Source organism: Spinacia oleracea, chromosome 4 (assembly GCF_020520425.1).
Source record: "Spinacia oleracea cultivar Varoflay chromosome 4, BTI_SOV_V1, whole genome shotgun sequence".
NCBI lineage: Eukaryota > Viridiplantae > Streptophyta > Magnoliopsida > Caryophyllales > Amaranthaceae > Spinacia > Spinacia oleracea.
This window is the reverse complement of record NC_079490.1, coordinates 62541967-62562939: the sequence shown is the minus strand read 5'-3', so window position 1 is coordinate 62562939 and position 20973 is coordinate 62541967. Positions and strand designations below refer to the sequence as shown.

The 20973-nt window shown below is 42.1% G+C and overlaps 1 long non-coding RNA gene and 1 other non-coding gene across 2 annotated transcripts; both read left to right on the top strand.

The window, feature by feature from the left end:
• Nucleotides 1–4252: 4252 nt before the first annotated feature.
• LOC130460407 (small nucleolar RNA R71) lies at nt 4253–4355 on the top strand. Its single transcript, XR_008920282.1, has one exon. It is a non-coding gene; the product is annotated as a small nucleolar RNA R71 (small nucleolar RNA).
• Nucleotides 4356–12518: 8163 nt separating this feature from the next.
• Nucleotides 12519–15646, top strand: LOC110793841 (uncharacterized). The gene is made up of 2 exons (XR_002534819.2): nt 12519–12776; nt 14948–15646. It is a non-coding gene; the product is annotated as an uncharacterized lncRNA (long non-coding RNA).
• The last annotated feature ends 5327 nt before the right edge of the window (nt 15647–20973 follow it).

Here is a 20973-nt window from a genome sequence, read left to right as displayed (position 1 = left end):
GATGAGCAATTGGCCAAAATCAAGGACCCCTTGCTTCTCTTGTGTCGCCAACCACAAACCACCAAGCTCCGTGCCCGAAAAGGCACCGGTAGCACCCTTAGAGAAAAGGGCGTAGACGAGGAGGCAGCTCATGTAGCGAATGGCGGAATGATGAAATGAAGAAGATATGGCCGATGCGGAGAAGAACTTCCCGCTCTCTCCCGTGAGCAATCTCCACCAACTATGCTCATCATAGTGGTTCACACATTCGGTCCTTGGGTTCGTGATGAGCCCGTACTCCGAATCAATGGAGAAGATGACATTGATTTCATTGTTAGTCAATGTGTGTTGGCGGACGAAGACTTGAAAGCTCAACTCCACCACACTATCCCCGTCCTCGTCCTCTACAATATTCTTCCAGGCCGAGGAGAGGAACTCCAAGGTCAACCTTGTGTAAGTCGGGGCATTGAATTTCAAGAACTCTTCCCAACCTAGCCCCTTAATCAAGTTATCAACTTGCGCTTCGATCCCCAAGGCACGAACACTCTCCCTATGGAAGAACTTGGTGGGCTTTATGGCCCTCTTAGATAGCAGCTCAAAGAATTCCCAAGATGTTTGTTCAACGAACTCTATGCTATAGGTCTCGAATGCCTGGAGGAGCCGGTGCCTTTCTCTTTGATGTAGAGGCGGTAGGGTTCTTCTTGGAGCGCTTGGATTCCATTGAATGATGAGTTTAAGCAAAGAAAAATCTACAAAAACAAACGAAAAACAAACCAAGACACACAAAGAAGGAGAAACTAAGTTAGTTCACAAACTATAACAAACAAACAACTACAATAGCTAAAGTTAAACTATCTCTATCAAACTAGCTAGAATTATCGCAATCAAGATCCAAACACTACACTAACTCCTCAACAAGTTTAAACCAACAACATTACTCCACACAATTCTCCACATAATCAAACATGCATCAACAATCACCCCAAAACCACAAATTGCAGAAAATCAAAAATAACATGAACATGGTAAAAATTGGAATGAAATGTAAGAATTAAAGGAAAGAAATCATCACCATAAGTAGAGGAAGTGGTTAAGGATCAATCCCAAGTAACCTCAAGAGTTCCAAATTCACCAAGCACACAATTTGACAATTTTCTTCAAAAACCTTAGAAATTGGGGGTTTTGCAAAAATCTGAAAAATTTGGGGGTTTAAGGATTGGGGTGAAGGAGATTGTGTGAATTTGATGTGTGGGGAGTGAAGTAGTGATGGGAAATGAGAGAGTTTGATGAGGAGAAGGAGTATGAAGAAAGAGAACGAGAGCTATGGAGGTTGAGAATGAGAGAAGAAGTCGAAAGAAATGAAAAAATTAGAAAGGGGTCGCGATTTTTTTGAGGAAAAGGAATCAGAGTCTGTCCCCGCCCGTGTGTGCGATCGAACAGAAACAGGAGTTCGATCGCACAGAGATGTGCGATGGAACAGAAATTTCTGTGCGGTCTAACACAAAAACTGGGGAGCTACTGATCTCAACATCAGTTTTGTGCGACCGTTTAACAGAGCTCGATCACACAAAGGGGGTTCTGTGCGATCGAACAAAAAGTTGTTCAGTCGCACAAAACCTGATTTTGCAAAAATAAGGCATGCATTCCCCTCTAAAATAAAAATAAAGCTAACAAAGGAAGATTAATGCACCAAATCAAACAAAAACTAAAACTAAGAGTTAGACAACCGGGTTGCCTCCCGGGTAGTGCTCATTTAACGTCATTAGCTTGACGAATCCCCCCAAAACTCATGGGGGGACAAGAGAGAAAATCAATACACGGGTTGCCTCCCGCTAGCGCTCGTCATTAGCTTGACGGACCCCCCCAAAAGTCAAGGGGGGTCAAACACAACCAACTTTGGGTCAACACTAGTCAACAAGCTCTTCTTTGCCCCTTTGGGCACAAACATCTTACCAAAACCACCACTCATGGAATGGGGGCCAAACCAATTCTTCTTAGGCGTAGGATCGCCTTGCTTAGATTTCTTGCTCATGCATTTCTTACCATTGATTGTCGGAGTGTGTGCTCCCACATCATCAAGATCCATCCCGAATGTGTCGGGAATAGTAATGACGTCATCAAAGGAGTCTCCTTACACCAAAGAGTTATCATGCACATTCTTCTTGACTTTCCTATCAATCTCAACATCACACTTAAAAACACAAGGATTGTTAGGAGAATTAGCACAAGAAAAATGGTGCTCAACACAAGCAATAGTGACAATTTTCATGCAACTTCTCATTTTTAAGCAACATTGATCATCAATAGCAAGCTTGAAACTAGCCTTGGCGTCTCCCGCTTTCAAAGTGATAAGGCCATCAGCCTTGAACATCGATGAGAGCTCCCGCCGTAGCCAAGAATGGCCTCCCTAAGATGATAGGGGTATGCGCATCCTCATCGATTTCCAAGACAATGAAGTCAACGAGGAAAGTCAACTTCCCTATCACTAGGGGAACATCGTCAACCCTACCCAAGGGGAACATAACCGAGCGATCGGCTAATTGCAAAGACATGGGGGTAGGGGTGAGATCGCCAAGACTTTGTTTCTCATAAATTTTGTACGGCAAAATACTTACGCTCGCCCCCAAATTACATAGAGCGTTGTCAAATTTCAGCTCTTGGATGCTACGAGGAATCGAGAAGCTCCCGGGATCCTTGAGCTTTGGGAGGAACGAGCTCGAAATCAAAGCACTACAATGCTACGTTAGGTGCACGGTTTCATTGGTGCCACAAGTCCTTTTGCCGCTCAAAATGTCTCTCATGAACCGAGAATAATGTGGCATTTGCTTAAGCGCCTCGGTGAAAGACAATGACACATATAGCTTGCTAATTGTTTCCTAAAACTTATGGAATTGATCATCTAGCTTTTTTCCAGCAATTCTTTGAGGGTAGGGGGGAGGAGGTATTGGGAGAGGAGGAAGAGTAGTCTCCGGCGACTTAACACCATCACTCACGTCATCGACATGAGACTTCTCTTCCGCCACATCACAGTCCGGAGACTCATTTCCCTTAGAATCCTCACCCCTAGAGCAAGGGGCATCAACAAGCTTAGCACTATCATCTAGAATGATCCCACTCCTAGTCACAACCGAATACATTTGCTTAGGAGCTTGACCTTGGGGTTGGAGACTAGTATGCACTTGTTGTTCTTTGATGGTGTTAGCTAGTTGTGCTAATTGAGTCTCAATCATTTTCAAATGAGTGTTGGATTGTTTGAATCCATCCTCAAACTCAACATTCTTCTTGGCTTGCGCCCCCACGCACGACTCCATGAGTGCCTCAAGATTAGACTTGAGAGGCGGGAGCGGTGGAGGTGCATTGCCATAACCACTAAGGTTTTGTTGGAATTGGTTGCCGTAGGTCCTCGGTCCATTGAATCCGGGAGGTGGAAAATTGAGAAACACCATATGGACCTCCCGAGTTCAAAGGATAACCCCCACTAGAGGCACCCCTAAATTTCCCATAAGAGTAGTTGTAACCACCTCCACCTTGGTGGTTAGGGTTATAACTACCTTGATTGTATGGGGCTTGATTGCCAAGACCATGAGATTGACTATAGGGTGCTTGGCCTTGATAGCCTTGCGCTCTATAGCCGCCTCGGCCTTGACTATCATACCCACCTCCTTGGCCATAGCCTTGGTAGGATCTATACATAGGGGGCCCTCTAGGTGCTTGCCTAGCAAAATTTTGATTATTGGGGTTATCATTTCTAGACCTCTCATTCAAAGAATGGGCATATTCCATATCAAAATCACCTTCACAAGAAGGGCCATAATCTACATAAGACACATTATGAACCAAAGGACAAGCATTGGGGAAATAACCAAAATCTTGACAATTATCACAAAAAGAAGTGCCCGGAGGCATAGTGTCATAGGAACTCACCTTGCTCTTCCCCTTGGTAAGAAGAGTAGCCGAAGGTGGTGAAATTGTCGATGGTGATGGTGGTTGGCTTGGTGTGCTCTCTAGCTTTTCCAATCTCGAGCTAAGCTTCTCAATGATCCTAGCTTGCTCCATAGCATATACCGACCCTTTACCATCATTCCTACCCTTGCCATCATAGTCCCTTGCACCAACGTGCCAAGCTTGATAATTTTGGACCACGTCCTCAATTATCTCTTCAATTTGATCTTCGGTCTTGTTCATGATGGGACCACCCGCCCCCGCATCTAGACTTGTCTTGGAGGTTGAGCTCAATCCCAAGTAGAAGGTTTGAAGTAGCAACCACTTAGGGATCCCATGGTGAGGGAACTCCCTTTGGTACTCTTTAAAACGATCCCAAGCTTCAAAAAGTGACTCGTCTCGCTTTTGCTCAAAGGATTGGATTTTGTGGCGATATTCCGCCGTCTTCCCATGTGAGTAAAACTTGCTAAAAAACGCACTATTCACTTCATTCCAAGTGCGAAGTGAGTTTTGCTTGACCTCCTTGTCAAGCCAATCACTAGCTCGCCCAAGGAGAGAGAAACGAAATAGAGTCAACCGCACATAGTCCGATGTCACACCATTGTGCTTGATTGTGTCACAATTGTGTTCGAATTGTTTTAGGTGCTCGTGTGGTGACTCGTTGCTCTTCCCACAAAAAGGATTGCTTTGAACCAAGTTAATCAAAGCGGGTTTGATTTCGAAGTTATTTGCATTAGTTGTGGGAGCTTGGATACCACATGTTGCTTCAAATGCTCCCGGTATACCCAAATTCTTAACCTGGAGCACCATGGTTACAAAGGCTTGCTCACTCTCTTCTTGTTCCACACCTACACTCAAGGATTCAAATCGGTTGTGGCTTGATGAGCGAGTTCGAACGCGCCTTAATCTCCTTAGTGTCCTCTCCAATTCAAGGTCAAGAGGGTGGAGAGTCCTTTGACGTGCACGACCCCTATCAAGCATACTAACTCAAAGAAACACGTGAGTATTGCAAAGGAAAAGAAAGCTAAACAAGAATGCAATGTTTTTGTAATTTCCTAATGGTAAACCATTCTCAACAAAACTCAATAACAACGACCGTTCCCCGGCAACGGCGCGATTTTGTTAGGACGATTTTCCGTCGTTGAAAAGAAAACCACCCGACCAAACAAAATTTATAAACTCCTAACTAACCGTCTATATTGCTATAGCGGCAAGCATAGGGATCGTCCCATAGAAACGGTGTGCATTGAGTCAAGGCGTTAAGCTAGTTTGGACAAAAGTTGGTTTGAATTAATATCTAGAAAAACTAAGCTAACAATTAAACGAATTATCAATATAGGGAAACGCTAGGGAGTCGGGGATAGGCTAGGGAATTGGGGGAAACGATCTAATACAATCAAGCAATCATGATGATATAACGACTTAGTGCACAGGGGAATAGAATCGGATGACGTGCTCGCCACCTCTCGGATGGAGCACGCGAAGCATCTAATCTATGGAAGAGCTTTCGCTTAATCCTAAACTAGATAACTTGCATATAGGAACCACTATTCACTTGCATAAAATAGGCTCACAATGTTTGCCAAACCTAGCCTATACAATCCAATCAAATAGTATTTGCAACTACCACTCAATTAGTCATGGATATCCTATCACCGAATCAAATTTAATTACATCAATCAATCAACATTCAACCATCAATTTCCCCTAATTAAGCCCCTAGATTCTCCCATATCCCTAACCTAAATCTACTCACTACACATGCTTGAAATTAGGAAATTCATGAATTCTAGGCAAGTAATCATGTAATTGAAAGAGTAGAAGGAAGGAATCAAGAAGTTGAGCATTCAATTGCAAAATCAATTAAAGGATTGAGAATCAATGAAACTAAAATCAAGGTAAAGAGGAATTCAAGAATCAAAGAAGAATTAAAGAACAATAACAAAATAGCAAGAACTAAGAACTAAGTAATTGAATTAAAATTGCAAGAAATTGAAAGAGAGATGCAGAAATTACAACTTGAAGCTTCAAAGAAAGGAGTTTCTCTCTCTAGAAATGCTGAAAATGTAATTAGGAATTCTAAAAATGTCAATCTAAAAGTTAATCCTCTAAAATTAAAATGAAAAATCTATTTATAAGTTTCCCCAAATAGAAGCTTTAATTCAAAAATCTGCAGCCCGCGTCAGTGTTCGGTCGCACATACCCTTTGTGCTATCAAACAGAGAAGGCCAATTCAAGCAAACGCTTAATCCTTTGCGAGCAAACGAAGCGAAGACAAACTCCTTCGTCATGTGCGACCGAACAGGGAATCTTGTTCGATCGAATGAGCATTTCTTGGCCCATGTCTTCTTCGAAATCTAATTTGGTCGAACAGCTAATCATGTGTGGACACACAAATTCTTGTGCGGTCGAACGAAATCATGTGCGGTCGAACACCAAAATTGGGGGCATTCTGTCTTTAAAATCCAATTTGTGCGACCGTTTAACAGAGCTCGACCGCACAAAGGGGCTTTTGTGCGATCGAACAAAAAGGGTTGTTCGGTCGCACAAAGCTGCATCTTCCATGAGTCCACCAGTTCATCATTGTTCGGGCGCACGAACTCCTGTTCGGTCGCACATCCCCTGTTTTGGCTCAATATTACTTGTTTTCCTCATATTTCACCATAATCACCTATAAAGCACAAGATGGAAAGAAACTTATAAAAATCATACGAAAAGCTATAAAAACTATGAAAAAGCATAATAAACTAACATGAAATCCTATGCTAAGAGCGACATAAATGTAGCTCATCAGGAGACAAAATCAAAACACAACATCGTAATACAAAAATTTCCACTCAAATAAAAAATACAAAAATCCTCCAAAATCACATACAATTTTCAAGTTCTAAGTAGTTGGGAGCTCTAAAAGGAATTCTTGCCTAAACCTAACTAGGTAATTCCGAATCCCACCCTAATCAATCATGTTTCTTTAATTTTCTCTTTCAAAAATGATTAGTAAGTTGGCATTTTTAATCCTAAAAGTGTCACTTAAAACAATCATACATTTCTTACAAAATTCAAACTTTATGTGATACAAAAATACAAACTTTCAAGATTCAATGATGTTCAAAGTTGTTTGTAATCACTTCTTTGAACTAGAATCACCTTCAAAACATGGAGTAATCAAAGATGATGCCTTTCTAATGTTTAAAGGTTTAATCTTTGAGATTCAAGACTCCATTTTTCAAATTTTAAGTTTAAGTTTCAAGATCCAATAATGTTTAGGGTTGTTTGCAATCACTTCTTTAAACTAGGATCATTTCAAAATAAGAGCTCATCAAGATCAAGCCTTTTCAACATGAAAAGGTCCAATCTTTGAGATTCAAGACTCTTAAATTCAATATTTCAAGTTCAAGTTCAATATTTCAAGTTCAAGTTCAATATTTCAAAGTTCAACATTTCAAGTTCAATATTTCAAGTCCAATATTTCAAGATTCAAACTTTTCAAGTTCAAGTTCTATGTTCAAAATCTAAGACACTTTAGGTCGAGAAACTTGACCTAAAGTAGAGATTTTTGCTTTGAATCCGTGTCGGGCGCACTTACTTTTAAGGAGTCGCTTGGCGTTCGGATCTCATGTGCTAAAATTCAAGTTCAATTCCGCACTTTCAATTATGCAAGTTCAATTCCGCACTTTCAATTATCCAATATCAATTCCGCACTTTCAATTATGCAATTTCAATTCCGCACTTTCAATTATGCAATTTTAATTCTGCAACTTTACTTGCCTAGTCCTTCTAGGCAATGTGGTTCTACCTCCTAGTCCATTTCTAGGTGGTCTTGTACTTTACTAATTCCGCACCTATTTTGCATTGTGATGTTGCTTTACTTTCTTATTGCTTTCATCATCTAACATGGTAAATACAACAAGATACAAGGTTACGCCACGCTTAACAAAGATAATTTCTTGGACAAACCGATCTCAGGTTCCCTTAAATTAACTTTAAAGCAAAGTGACCACAATACAAACTAGAAATTCGATTTGTTCTAAATTCAAACCCACGTAGTCTAAACTAGGGTATTTTCGAAAATGTGGTGCCACGCATTTGAATCATTTTTAAAGCTCGCGGAATAAGCATCTCGTTCCCTTGCCCGGATCTCACCCATCCGTTTCTAAGATTCAATGCCTTATCCTAATAGAGTCATCTTTTCAGTCTTTCCAAACGAGACCCTAAATAATGTTTGGTGGCGACTCCTTCAAAGTACAAAAATACGAAAGGTTTCTAAAACAACCTCCCCCGTAGGGGAAAAAGGCAAGTACGAAAAAATACCCCCTACACTAAGAAAAAAGCAATAGGGCATGCAAGGGTGAAGAATTAACGGACGTCGCAGACTTGTATTTATAGTTACGCCAAGCAGAACTCGATCAGTCTGAAACAGAAATACAATTTTGTATTTATGCAAATCAGGGAAACTAGCGCTGGAAAATTTCCAGCGCTCGAATTTGAGCACCAGAAATTTCCAGCGCTCAGAAGCTAAGCGATATAATTTTCTGGCGCTGCCAAGATAATTTCTCGTAGACTCTCCTGGCTATCCGGATTTTGGTTCTCAATACGTTTCTCGATTCGATACAAACTCTGTTACAATTCAGCTATTTCGGGAGAATTAGGATTCAACTACTTTGCTAAGAACTTGTAATTAAACTCAATTTCTGAATAAAGTTTTGCTTCAACTAAGACTCTAAAAAACATTGTCGACCCTAAAACTTGAAATGTGTCATTTTCTTTTATGTGTTTTTTCTGTTTAAGTGAGTCGGTATACCTCTAAATGAGGCAGTACCTCCGACTACGGCAAGAAGCTAAAAAATGGCCTATTTTTCGTAAAATGAATTCAAATGAACGAGCACAAATCAAATGCTAAAGTATGTAAAATGCCAAATTATGTACAAAATCGTAGAACGAATATCAATACAAAAAATACTACATGGCCAAGAAAATACATGTATATGGCCTACTAAGGGGGGCCAGTAAACCCCGGAGGAAAAGGATCATCCTCATCATCATGTACATTGTCGCTAGTACCCGCGCCTCTGCTCGTACCAGCGCCCTGTGAACCCGGCAGATCATCAAAGAAGGCCTCGAGCTGAGAAGAGTCCCAACTCTGCGTTTATTGCGCAGGCACCCACCCGGTGCAAAAGGCTGCTGAAATGGCTAAGGCTGCCAACTAGTGTGGAACGGCTGAAATGAAGGAGCATGCCAACCCATCTAAGGCTGCGGTACCCCAAACAGGCCAGTATAACTCCTCCTAGGCCCGGTCGGAGGCCGCACAGGCCTCTGTCCCAAACCAGCATCCGAAAACCCGGAGGCACCACGATCACCCTCAAAAGAGTGTCGGTCCCTCCTAGCAGTGGGCACCGTCTCATGCACACGGGCCTGCGGCGCTCCAGTCTGCAAAAATCAGATAAAAAGTCAGCACGTAATCAACCGACAAATCAAAGTAAAGTGATCATGCATACTACCTGAGTCGAGCTGGGGTTGTTGCATGAAAGAGCCGCCCGAGCCTAGAACAACGCGACTCTCAACCGGTTAACCACCCTAACTACCTGGTTGACCATCCTAACAGGTACTTGACAAAAAAAAATGTGTCAGCAATCATGCATAAAATAAACACATAAGTAAGTATGATTGCCAAATAAAAGTACCAAACCGCACGGGCATCTACAGGAACCAACAGGTGGAGCCCCTCCTCATCGGGAACGACAGGAACCTCCTTTGTCATCCTAGAACCACCCGCCGTGGTATAATGAATCACGCAGTCAGGCGGCACCCAACCGTCGTGATTAGTAGGCTCAGGCTGCAACAAACAAACAACTAAGTCAAAACACAGCAAGAAAGAGCAAAACACGTGCATATCAATAAAATCCGAAGATTACACGTACCTCGACGACCGGAGGAAGCAAGAGCCGGAGTCACACAAAATCAGAATAGCTTGCATCAAGCATCACCAGCTGGCCCGCAGGCACACGCTGTCGTAGCACCGCCTGCCGACTAGCAAGAATGCCTGTAGGGCGCAACATACTAGAAGGCGGCAAATGGGGCACCCGCACAAGCTTAGTGGTCTGCTGGAGTACGTGCTCTCCCAAGAATCAGGCGGGACACCTAGGACCCTAGTACAGAATCCGTCACCGAGACCGGCGCCGAGCCTCTGCCAACGCCTCTATCTCCTCCAGCTCGCCCCAGCAAGACCAGCCCACAAGTTTGCAAAACAAAAAACAGACAGGTCAAGTAACTCGAATAAAACGAGATAAAAAGGGAAACTAATGACGCTTACCAAACAATAAACATCTTCATGGGGGGGAGTCTCTTCAACTTCCCAACACCACCCCAACAATTGGCCACAGGGTAACCCCTGACCACTCTACCGGACCGAGGGACAAAGAACGACAAGCGCTCGAAAGCCCACAACTGCAAAAAATGATGAACAATGAAAACAAGTTAGAATAAATACTCAACCCATTTAGCATCCCTAAATTACAATAGTAAAGGCGCGTACCTCAACGAGTCGCGACACGACGCATACTGAAATAGGCCTCCTAGGCCTATCCAGGCCATCCAGGACCCGCACAGCCACACTCATATGGCTAATCAGGTTCGCATAGGCTGCCTCACCCCAGCATAACGAACCTAGCTCAGATAGATCCCGCACCAACGGAATCAGCCATGGATCCACCCTCTCAGAACGGTTCGACAAGATCGTCGAACTTAAAAACAACAAGTAGAAGATGCGAGCGTATAACCTCGCAGAAACACCAGAAGAGTGGCCTTCCGCCAGAACATCCAACAGCAGGGAGTAAGGCATCCCCTTCCCTCCATACTTCTTCACCTCAACAGACAGCTTATTCTCGATACACTCTCTAACCATCCTGTCCGATGGCATATCCCCATCCCTGATGCTGAAGATCGAAGTGCCCGTAAAGGACAGACTTGTAAGGGCAGTGTAGTCCTCAGGGGTAATGGTCATCTCCGCCCAGGGAAAGTGAAAGGTGTTGGTGGTATCCGACCACTACTCTAGAATCAAGCCCAAGAACCTCCTAGATGCGTTGGGGCCCACTACCTCCCCGAAAACGCACACGGTTGGGAACAAGGGGCATCCCCCACCACCCCACGAGTCTGATCGTCCAGCTTCGCCAACCGCTCCACAAAAACGGACCCACCGTACGGCCGGCAAGCCGTATCCGACTCGTCTCTACCAGTCCGAAGTCGGGACACCACGTGGTGCCCCAAGTTATGGTCTAAGTCGACCCATCATACTCAAGAGGGTCCAACCAAGCTGTATCCTTCTCGGGGTTAAGCTCCCCTCCCTTGGTTGACTCCAACAGAGGAGTCGAAGAACCGTCCCTCGTCCTCCGAAAGGCCCGAGCGGGTCGGTAAGTAGACTCCCATCTCATCGGACGAGAAGGGATGATCCGTCGCTGTACCACGTAATCCGAAACATCTCCCTCAGAGGAGGACGAATAATCGCCTGACATGCTAAAATTCGCGAAAACACAAAAAACCATAAGGCATCATACCTTAATCCCAACAATACAATCACATTCCCAACATTCTGAACACGATAAAATCGGTGGCATCAAACAGTTTTGTTCCCTAAAGTATGGACATGTTACTATGTTCAAAACTAGTACTAAAGTTCATACATGCACAATTGACCACGAGACATTCCGAATATCAAATTCATGCATTTTCTATCATCCATAGACTATGTAGACCGCAAGCAATGAGCCAAGAACACCTACATTGTCCCCCCAAACCAATTCTTAGCCACACTTGGGGGCTAATTTTAAACAAGTTCAAAATTATCCCAAATCAGCATACTTGCAAAAATCAACATGCCTAGACACTTATACATGTTATAAACATCACATACAAGCAAGCAATTGGAATTGGGGTAAAATAAAAAAACCCCAATTCAATTTGAGTATGAAATTTCACACGAATTACTACTCCAAATTAAGCCAAAACTCAAGTTAAATCCGAAATTACTTACATATACGTGATCTAGGATGACTAAGGAATGATTTTGGTGAAGCAAGCAACCAATTTGAGCAAGAATTGACCAAGAACCTTGGGAGAAAAAATGAAGAGCAACAGTAGCAGAAAGGGCGAACTGTCGCTATGTTCCTCGCATTTAAAGAAGATGTGCGCTGAAATTTTCCAGCGCTCAGATGCACGCGCTGGAAAATATCTAGCGTACAAAAGCACACACTCACTAGTACATAATTGAGCTTATGTAACACGTGTTGGTAACACTTTTTAAAATGCAAAATTTCTAGATTATTAAGTAACACTTTGGTAACATTTCTTTTAAAATGTAAAACTCAAGGTAACACTTTTACATAGGTAACATTTTATGGTAACACTTTTAAAATAGGTAACATATTATGGTAACACTTTTCAAATAGGTAACATTCTACGGTAACACTTTTAAAATAGGTAACATTTTATGGTAACACTAAGAAGTGTTACCATATTTTTTTAAGAAGGAAATTAAATATTTACAATGAAAATAAGGACTAATCCCAAAAATCAACTATTTGTCGCCAAAAGGAAAAAAAGAATGTGGATTTTCTAACATTTATCAGTTTGTTTTTTTTAAAAAAAACAAAAATGAAGTTCATTTTTATAAAAGAAAATCTCAAAATACCCATTTTATAACCCCAAAATTACGAGTGACCAAAGACTCATCCCAAAGCCAAGAACACACATCGCACTTTATGAATGTCGCCACTGCCATTGCCATCATCACCGGCCTCGCAACCATGAATGACACATTGAAGCTACCATTGAACGGATTGAGAACTGCAAATCCGGGATCGGTAAGGCTTAAAATCCCATAATCTACTCTTATTGATCTAATTTCCCAATCTCAAACACATTGTTTGACTCCCCAGCAACCCTAAATCCCTAATTGTCTCTCTGCACTATTGGTAATATTTTACTTTCAATTTCTCTATTAATATTTTTTTCCGTATGAATTTCGCTCAAATTTTGGTTTGTGTAGTATCAATAGTAATTCTAGTAATTTCTTTCACTCGGATTTCTCTTTAATGTTATATGAATTGTGAATTTCAATTTTTGTTTTATATTAAGTTTCTCTTTTTTTTCCAATTAATTATATTATGTCCTATCTTATTATCTCAATATTTCTCATAAGACGTATGGAGAGCTTCTAATTTGTAATTTATGATACCCTTGTTCATAACCTCTTTTGTATGTCGCGGGACGATTTAGATATTTTTCTGAATTTTGTCGAAATATTGTATTTATTTTGATCTTTTGACATACCATTGAGTATAATACATGGTTAACTTCTAGGTTTTTTCATCATTTATTCAAAATATCATATCTTATTAGTTTATGAGAACTGTAAATTTCTCCAATGACATGTTATTGCAAGAAACATACATGAAATGTACTAAGATTGTTAACTTAGCCTTTGCCTCTATGTTTCTCAAATGGCATGTTAATTCAAGAGTTATATGTGAATTGTGCTCAAATTTTCACTTAGCCTCTGTCACTCAGAATATCATTTCTGATAAGTACGTGTTGCAGAAAGCGCGTGTTAGAAAGCAGAAGTCATATCCATTAAAATCTTTGTTAAATTTAAATACTCTAGGTTAGTGTTTTCTTCGGTTAAACACGGAGATACTCAAGATGGAAATTGTTGTGTTATTATCATCAATATTGTTACGATAAAATTCATTTTTATATAATTAAGGAATAACCAGATTGGTTGTATTGATTCTAGTGTATTTATGTGTTCGATTAAGTTTACTATACTGTTAACTGGTTGTTATCAGTATTTTACCTTAGAGGAATTATCATCCATACTAAAAACGTTCTTATAAGTAGCAAAAGATGAGACCTTGGGTGATGTCAATCTCAAAATATGCGAGAGCGCTTGTTACCATGTTAAGGTGGCATGTAATAATGTTTCAGACACTGCACAAGCTGCTTAAAAAAAAGAAGTTTAAGGTTTTATAGTGTTCTGATTTAAGATGTTTGATAGATGTTATTACTCTTCTCCATTTCTTAGTTTTACCTAAATTTATTCCTAGCTTAATATTGTTCAAATTTCACCTGGTTTCTGACGAGGCTTGGTTCAGTGAGTTTTTATTTCACTTTTAATTCACATGTAATCTAGTTGATTTGCATAATGGATTGGTAAAATAATATACTTGAGAGGCTTATTTTCCTTTTTTTAGCTGGTGTGCGATTTCTTATGTTGTGTAATTTAGAATTGATCACCAAGAATGATTGGTTATTGTTTCTCTTTTCTTTATACTCGTATTCATATCGATCTTGATGATGAAATTTAAGATTGTATGGTTGTGGTCGCTAGAGGTGTTTCAGAAATATCAGTGCCTGCAAGTAAGATGGCAAGCGCTCAGTTTTGATGCTCATGTGTTAGGAGCTTGCTTTAACGGTTCAGGAGCTAGGATTATGGATTTTTTTGGCAGCCTACTGACAATAGGACCAGATGCTGTAAATATCCGGCTTTGACATACTCTGATCAAAACAGCTTTTAACTATTTCAAAAAAATAAATAGCAGTAGGCTACTCCTAATTTCGGCTAGTTGTGTGGCTTCTCACTTGTGTCCACTCTCTGTTTTATCAGATGTGAGGCACCTCTTTTTCTGCACCTAAAATCAGTTATTTCCGACCTCTTTTTTGTTGTTTATTTCTTTTCAGTTGTGTGTTTTGATGCGGGTATGTAGTGCAAATTATACTATTTAGAAGTGAGGGATGGTCTTAGAACTGAATTCTATCATAGGTTTCAGATGATCTCTTATGAGTAAATCAACAACACGCAAATTAAGGCTCTGCCAAGGTTCTGTCCCCCTTCTTTTCATTCATATTCCTTTGCTCAGAGAATTATACTAATCTATTGCTTTAATTTGTTGTCGTATTGATGGATAAGATTAATATTAGCACGTTTTACACTATTTTCAACTTGTCTCCTCTTCTTTGGTTGTCATGGATGCAGAGTCAAAAGTAGACAGGTGATGCATCTAAAAAGGAAGGAAAACGCTAGTCCAAGTCTTGTTAATAAGGAAGTGCAGAAGGAGAACAAAATCGCAAGATAGATCTGATGATAACGAATCTGAGCGGTCTGATAGTGAAGAAAATGACAAGTCTTAAGATGACTCTAGACATTGTAGTTAATATTGCACATTCATTTTTTTAGGGATCGGCAAGTTTTTGTTCTGTTTTGCTAGAATTCAGGCATTGTAGTGGTATGGGTGTTACTTTGGTAATACTGGTGGAGTCGGCTAGGGGTTCATCTCTATTGTTTGGTTGGCTGTTATTGTTTGGTGAGTAGCCAACTGGTGTCTACTGTTGGTTTCTTATTTTCTGCCAAACCTGCTCATTTTGGTGCTCCATGTTGTGTGAAGACTAGGGTCTGCTGTGTTGTGATTGCTGGTTTAAGTTGCAGTTGTTGAGTTTACAGAAGAAACTTCATGGGTGTTGTTTCAATCTGGTAGGAAGCAATGTATGTTGATGGCTTGAAGAGCATTTTCTGTTGTTACGTATCTGTTTCAGTTCTGGTCATCGTTGATATGTGGTGACTGCTTTGCTCAGTTTCTGTGTTAGTAGGATTATATGTTTTTGTTTCTTTTGGAGTTTGTAGATGTTTTAGTTTGTAACTATGACATTATATCAATTTAAATGGTTGTTTCTCGTATCTCAATTTCTCATTTGTGGTTGTTGTACATATTAATATTATTTTATAGTTAAAAATTAAAAAATATTATTTTATATTTGAATAATAAATAATAATAATAATAATAATAATAATAATAATAATAGTAGCAAGAATAATAATAGTTATAATAAATAATAATAATAATAATAATAATAAAAAAAAAAAAAATTTATCTCCATGGGGTGGGCGATTAGGGCTCGTAATATGGGGGTTTAGGGCGTTCCACGTCCATTTTCAGGCGGAATACAGGGATTTTCCGGCGGCTGTTCGTTGGGTCGGGTATTCACGGCGGTTCAGGCGGTTGAAGGGCGGTTCCACGGTGTTTTTGGTAGAGGTTTTGGTGCAGTTTCGGGTTGTGGTTTTGGCTCAATTTTGGCCCGGTTTGCAGGCGATTTCCGGCGGCTTTTAGGCGGTTTCCTGTGCGGTTTTCAGTGCGGCTCTTCGGTGTTTTAAAGGGGGTTCAAAAAGGGTTCTCAGGCGTAGCATTTTCCGATCAAGTGCACCAGAATTCGATCAGGTTCTTCTGTTTTTCGACGGGTTTTCCGGCGGTGCAGCGTCGTTCAGGTGCGGTGCGGTGCGGTGCGGTGTTTCCGGTCAGTTGCAGGGTCGTTCAGGCTGTGTTTCCGGTCAGGTGTTGAGTTGTGGTGTTTCATTCAGCGTGAGTGCAGTTGTGGGTGCTGTTGTGGGTGCAGTTGTTGTGGGTGCAGCGTGGGTGCAGTTGTGGGTGCTGTTGTTGTTCGGCGTGTTGTTGTGGCTTTCCGGCGAGTGTTCATTGCTGTTCAGCGTGGTTATTTTGGGTCATTTTCGGGAAGGTTTCAGTCGTGTTTCTTGGGCAGTTTCCGATCAGTTTCAGGCGACGTTCGTTGGTGTGGTGTTGGTGTGTTGTGTGTCCTTGTAAGTGTGTCTGGTAGTGGGTACGTTGGTGTTACTTTTTGGTTGAAGTGCTTCGATATGGCGGCTTCCGTGGAGAAGTTTCATTGCCCTTTTGTGGGTCTTAGCGGGTGCCAGGATGGAGGTGGGCGTGGTTTGGTGAGGAGTTCTCTGATCACTCACTTAAGGGATCGTCATTTTTGCAATGGTGTGCGGGATGTAACCCGTGATTCCCTTCCTACCAATTTGCATGTTTTTTCTACGGCTGAGGTGACCTTTCGTCGTATGGGGATTTGGCTATGTGGAGATTGTTTCAAGACACATACTCATCGTACTAGGTGTCGACATGGCAGTGGTTCTAGTACTGTTTTTGTGGAGCCACCTAATTCTGGGGATGGTATTATTCGTTTTATTCTCTACGGTATTCAAAAACCACAGGCTCCTACTTCCGAGTTGTCTACTTCTGATGCGCCTCGAGAACATCCTTTTTCTTTTGATGTTGCTCTTCTAGACACTTTATTGTCTAAGCGGTTGCGTTCTGTGAAATCCATCCCTCCCAGATGTCGTTTGGGTTTTTCGCGAGTTCTAAAAGGGGCGCTCGATAAGGTGATTTGCAGGCCAGATGACATCGCTTGTTGGGTTCAGTTGCTCGTGTTACCTCTTTGTGTCCTCAAGACTTTTTCTCCGCGAAGCAATCGTGAGTGTTCCTCTGGTGTTAGGCGGCGACGGCAGGAGGAGAGTATCACCTCTGCTATTCGTTCTTGGGGTGAGCCTGGTGGTTCTGCGCAACTTGTCATAGACACATTGGCTAGCGTGTCTCCATTGGATGTGGACGAAGACCATGATTTGGCGGAGCGTAATACCAAGCAATGCAAGCGAAAGATTTCTGACGGTCACTACACTGCTGCTGTTAGAGTTCTTTCGTCCTCAGGTCTTGCCCCTTACAGTGATGCTACTCTTGCAGTTTTGCAAGAGAAACACCCTTCCTTTCCGGTTCCTACCTTACCGGATGTCCCTGTTGATCATCACCTTACTGCTTCCTCCGCTTTTGTGTTGGAGCAGATTAGGGGCTTTCCGCGTGGTACTTCGTGCGGTAGAGATGGCTTGCGAGCTCAACACCTTTTGGATTGCTTGGGTGGTGCTGCTGTAGCTGTTTCTGATGAGTTGGTGGATGCTATTACTCAGCTAGTTAATCTCTTTCTTGCTGGAAACTGTCCTCGTGTGCTTGGAGGATATATTGCTAGTGCTCCTCTTACGCCACTTGTTAAGCCTGGTGTGCTCGGGGCTGCTTTGATTGGTCCGCATTTAGGAAACTACTTAGGAGGGCTTCAGTTTGGAGTTGGGGTTCCAGCAGGTGGTGAGGCCATTCTCCATGCTGTCAATCGTTTGGTTGAGGCTCGAGGGGCTGATGTTGGCCTCTCTATGTTATTGGTGGATTTTCAGAATACGTTCAATTTGGTTGATCGGTCGGCTTTGTTGCGTGAGGTTCGGCTTCATTGTCCTGCTCTTTCGCGTTGGGTGGAATTCTGCTACTCTTCTCCAGCGCGGTTGTTTTATGGGGAGCATACCTTGTGGTCTTGTCAAGGTGTGCAGCAAGGGGATCCTCTCGGCCCTTTGCTTTTTTCTCTGGTTCTACATCCATTGGTGTGTCGAATCAGAGACTCTTTTGATCTATCTCTTCAGGCTTGGTACTTGGACGATGGCACTATCGTTGGTGACACTTTGGTGGTTGGAAAGGTCTTGGAGTTGATTTTGGAGGAGGGTCCTCATTTAGGTCTACATGTTAATGTGGAGAAGACAGAGGTTTTCTGGCCTTCGGAGGACCCACGCAGTCGTCTAGATGGTGTATTTCCTACGGATATTGCTCGTCCTGCGCTTGGTGTTAAGTTGCTTGGTGGTCCAGTCAGTACGGATTCCTCTTTTTGTAAGGAGTTGGTTTCGCAGCGTGTGTCGAAGACTGTTGTGTTGATGGATGCTGTAGCTAAGCTTAATGATCCCCAGTGTGAGTTGTTGCTTCTTCGTGCGTGTACTAGAGTGTCTAAACTCTACTTTGCTATGCGCACTTGTCCACCTCATCTTTTCGAAGCGGCTCAATTATCTTTTGATGTGGCTCTTCGGGCTTCTTTAGAGCGTATCGTGACTGCTTCGGGACCTGGGTTCGGTGACTGGCAATGGCGTCTTGCCACCTTGCCTTATTCTTATGGAGGATTGGGTGTTTATTCAGCTAGTGATGTTCGGCATTATGCTTTTCTTGCATCCCGTTTGCAGTCTTCTGGTTTGCAGGACTCGCTTCTTCGGCTTTCAGGTGTTGATGGTCCGTGACCGGCCTTTGATGATGCTCTTGGTCTTTTCAATAGGACCGTGGAGACCGACCTTATGAGTAGCCCTAGTGAGATCGTTGCCCCCACACTCATGAAGAAATTGGCAAACATATATTTCACGAAGGTTACTGCTGATGCGGAATCCGCCTACTCCTTATCTTCTCGTCTTGTTTCCCTATAGAAATCACAGCAGGGGGATCACTCCTCAGCTTGGTTGCGGGCAGTCCCCATCTCGGGTTTAGGCCAGACTATGAACGGTAAGACTTATCGTTCGGTTCTTTGCTATCGGTTGGGTATTCCGTTGTTCTCTGATTCGACGCCATGTTCTGCTTGCTCTCGGGTTTTCGATGGGGACATTTATGGGGATCATGTCGTGTCTTGTGCTGGGATTGTGGGTATCAAACATCGTCATAATGTTGTTCGTGATACCCTTTTGGATATTTGCTATCGGTCGGGGATTTCTGCTCGCAAGGAGGTCGATGTTGGGCTGACTAGTGAGAGTGATGGAGCTCTTCGTCCTGCAGGTATATTGCTTTATTCATGGGATGGCGGTCTAGATGTGTGTGTTGACTTGACTGGGTCTTCCCCTATGACGCAATCTGGGTTGTCAGGCTTCGTTCCGGGTCGGGTTGTGGTGGTTGCAGCGCAGCGGAAGCAGGACAAGTATGCGGCACGTTGTAGGGCTTTGGGTTACGGTTTCTTTCCTTTTTCCTTCTCTTCTTTTGGGGAATTAGAGAAAGGGGTTGTTTCTTTGCTGAAGCGGGTCCAGACGTACTCCAGGGCTCAGGACATTGGGGCACGGGCAGCTGCCCACATTTTCAGTAGGATCGGGTTCGCCATAGTTAGAGGAGTGGGGGCCCAGATTGTATCTCGGCTCCCCTCCAACTTCTTGTAGTTCACTTGATCTTTGTAGCTTGTTAAGCTTGTAACGTTTTGGTGTTTTCCCATAATAATAATAATAATAATAATAATAATAATAATAATAATAATAATAATAATAATATGCGTGATCCAAGATCCATAATAATAATAATAATAATAATAATAATAATAATAATAATAATAATATTTGGGTATTCCGTTGTTCTCTGATTCAACGCCGTGTTCTGCTTGCTCTCGGGTTTTCGATGGGGACATTTATGGGGATCATGCCGTGTCTTGTGCTGGGATTGTGGGTATCAAACATCGACATAATGTTGTTCGTGATACCCTTTTGGGTATTTGCTATCGGTCGGGGATTTCTGCTCGCAAGGAGGTTGATGTTGGGCTGACTAGTGAGAGGGATGGAGCTCTTCGTCCTGCAGATATATTTCTTTATTCATGGGATGGAGGTCTAGATGTGTGTGTTGACTTGACTGGGTCTTCCCCTATGACGCAATCTGGGTTGTCAGGCTTCGTTCCGGGTCGGGTTGTGGCGGTTGCAGCGCAGCGGAAGCAGGATAAGTATGCGGCACGTTGTAGGGCTTTGGGTTACGGTTTCTTTCCTTTTTCCTTCTCTTCTTTTGGGGAATTAGAGAAAGGGGTTGTTTCTTTGCTGAAGCGGGTCCAGACGTACTCCAGGGCTCAGGACATTGGGGAACGGGCAGCTGCCCACATTTTCAGCAGGATCGGGTTCGCCATAGCTAGAGGAGTGGGGGCACAGATTGTATCTCGACTCCCCTCCAACTTCTTGTAGTTCACTTGATCTTTGTAGCTTGTTAAGCTTGTAACGTTTTGGTGTTTTCCCATAATAATAATAATAATAATAAAGAAGAAGAAAATGGTATCTATTAATTAAGAAGATGTTACATTAGTTTGCAAAAAGTGATCCATAATGTCAAATAAAGTGTTACTTTATGTAAAAAGATGGTTGAAAAATGTTACCTAATAATCAACAAGGTGTTACATTAGTTCGCAAAAGTGATACATAATGTCGGATAAAGTGTTACTATATGATTAAAAAATGTTACTATAGATAAGTAAGTGTTACATAAGAAATAAAAAGTAGCACTTTAAAAATGATACCAATGATATCAAAAGTGTTCCACAAGAGGGTCTACAGTAACACTTTCAAAAGTGTTACCATACATTACCCAAAGTGTTACATAAGACCTTAGGGAACATGGGCGGATGTAT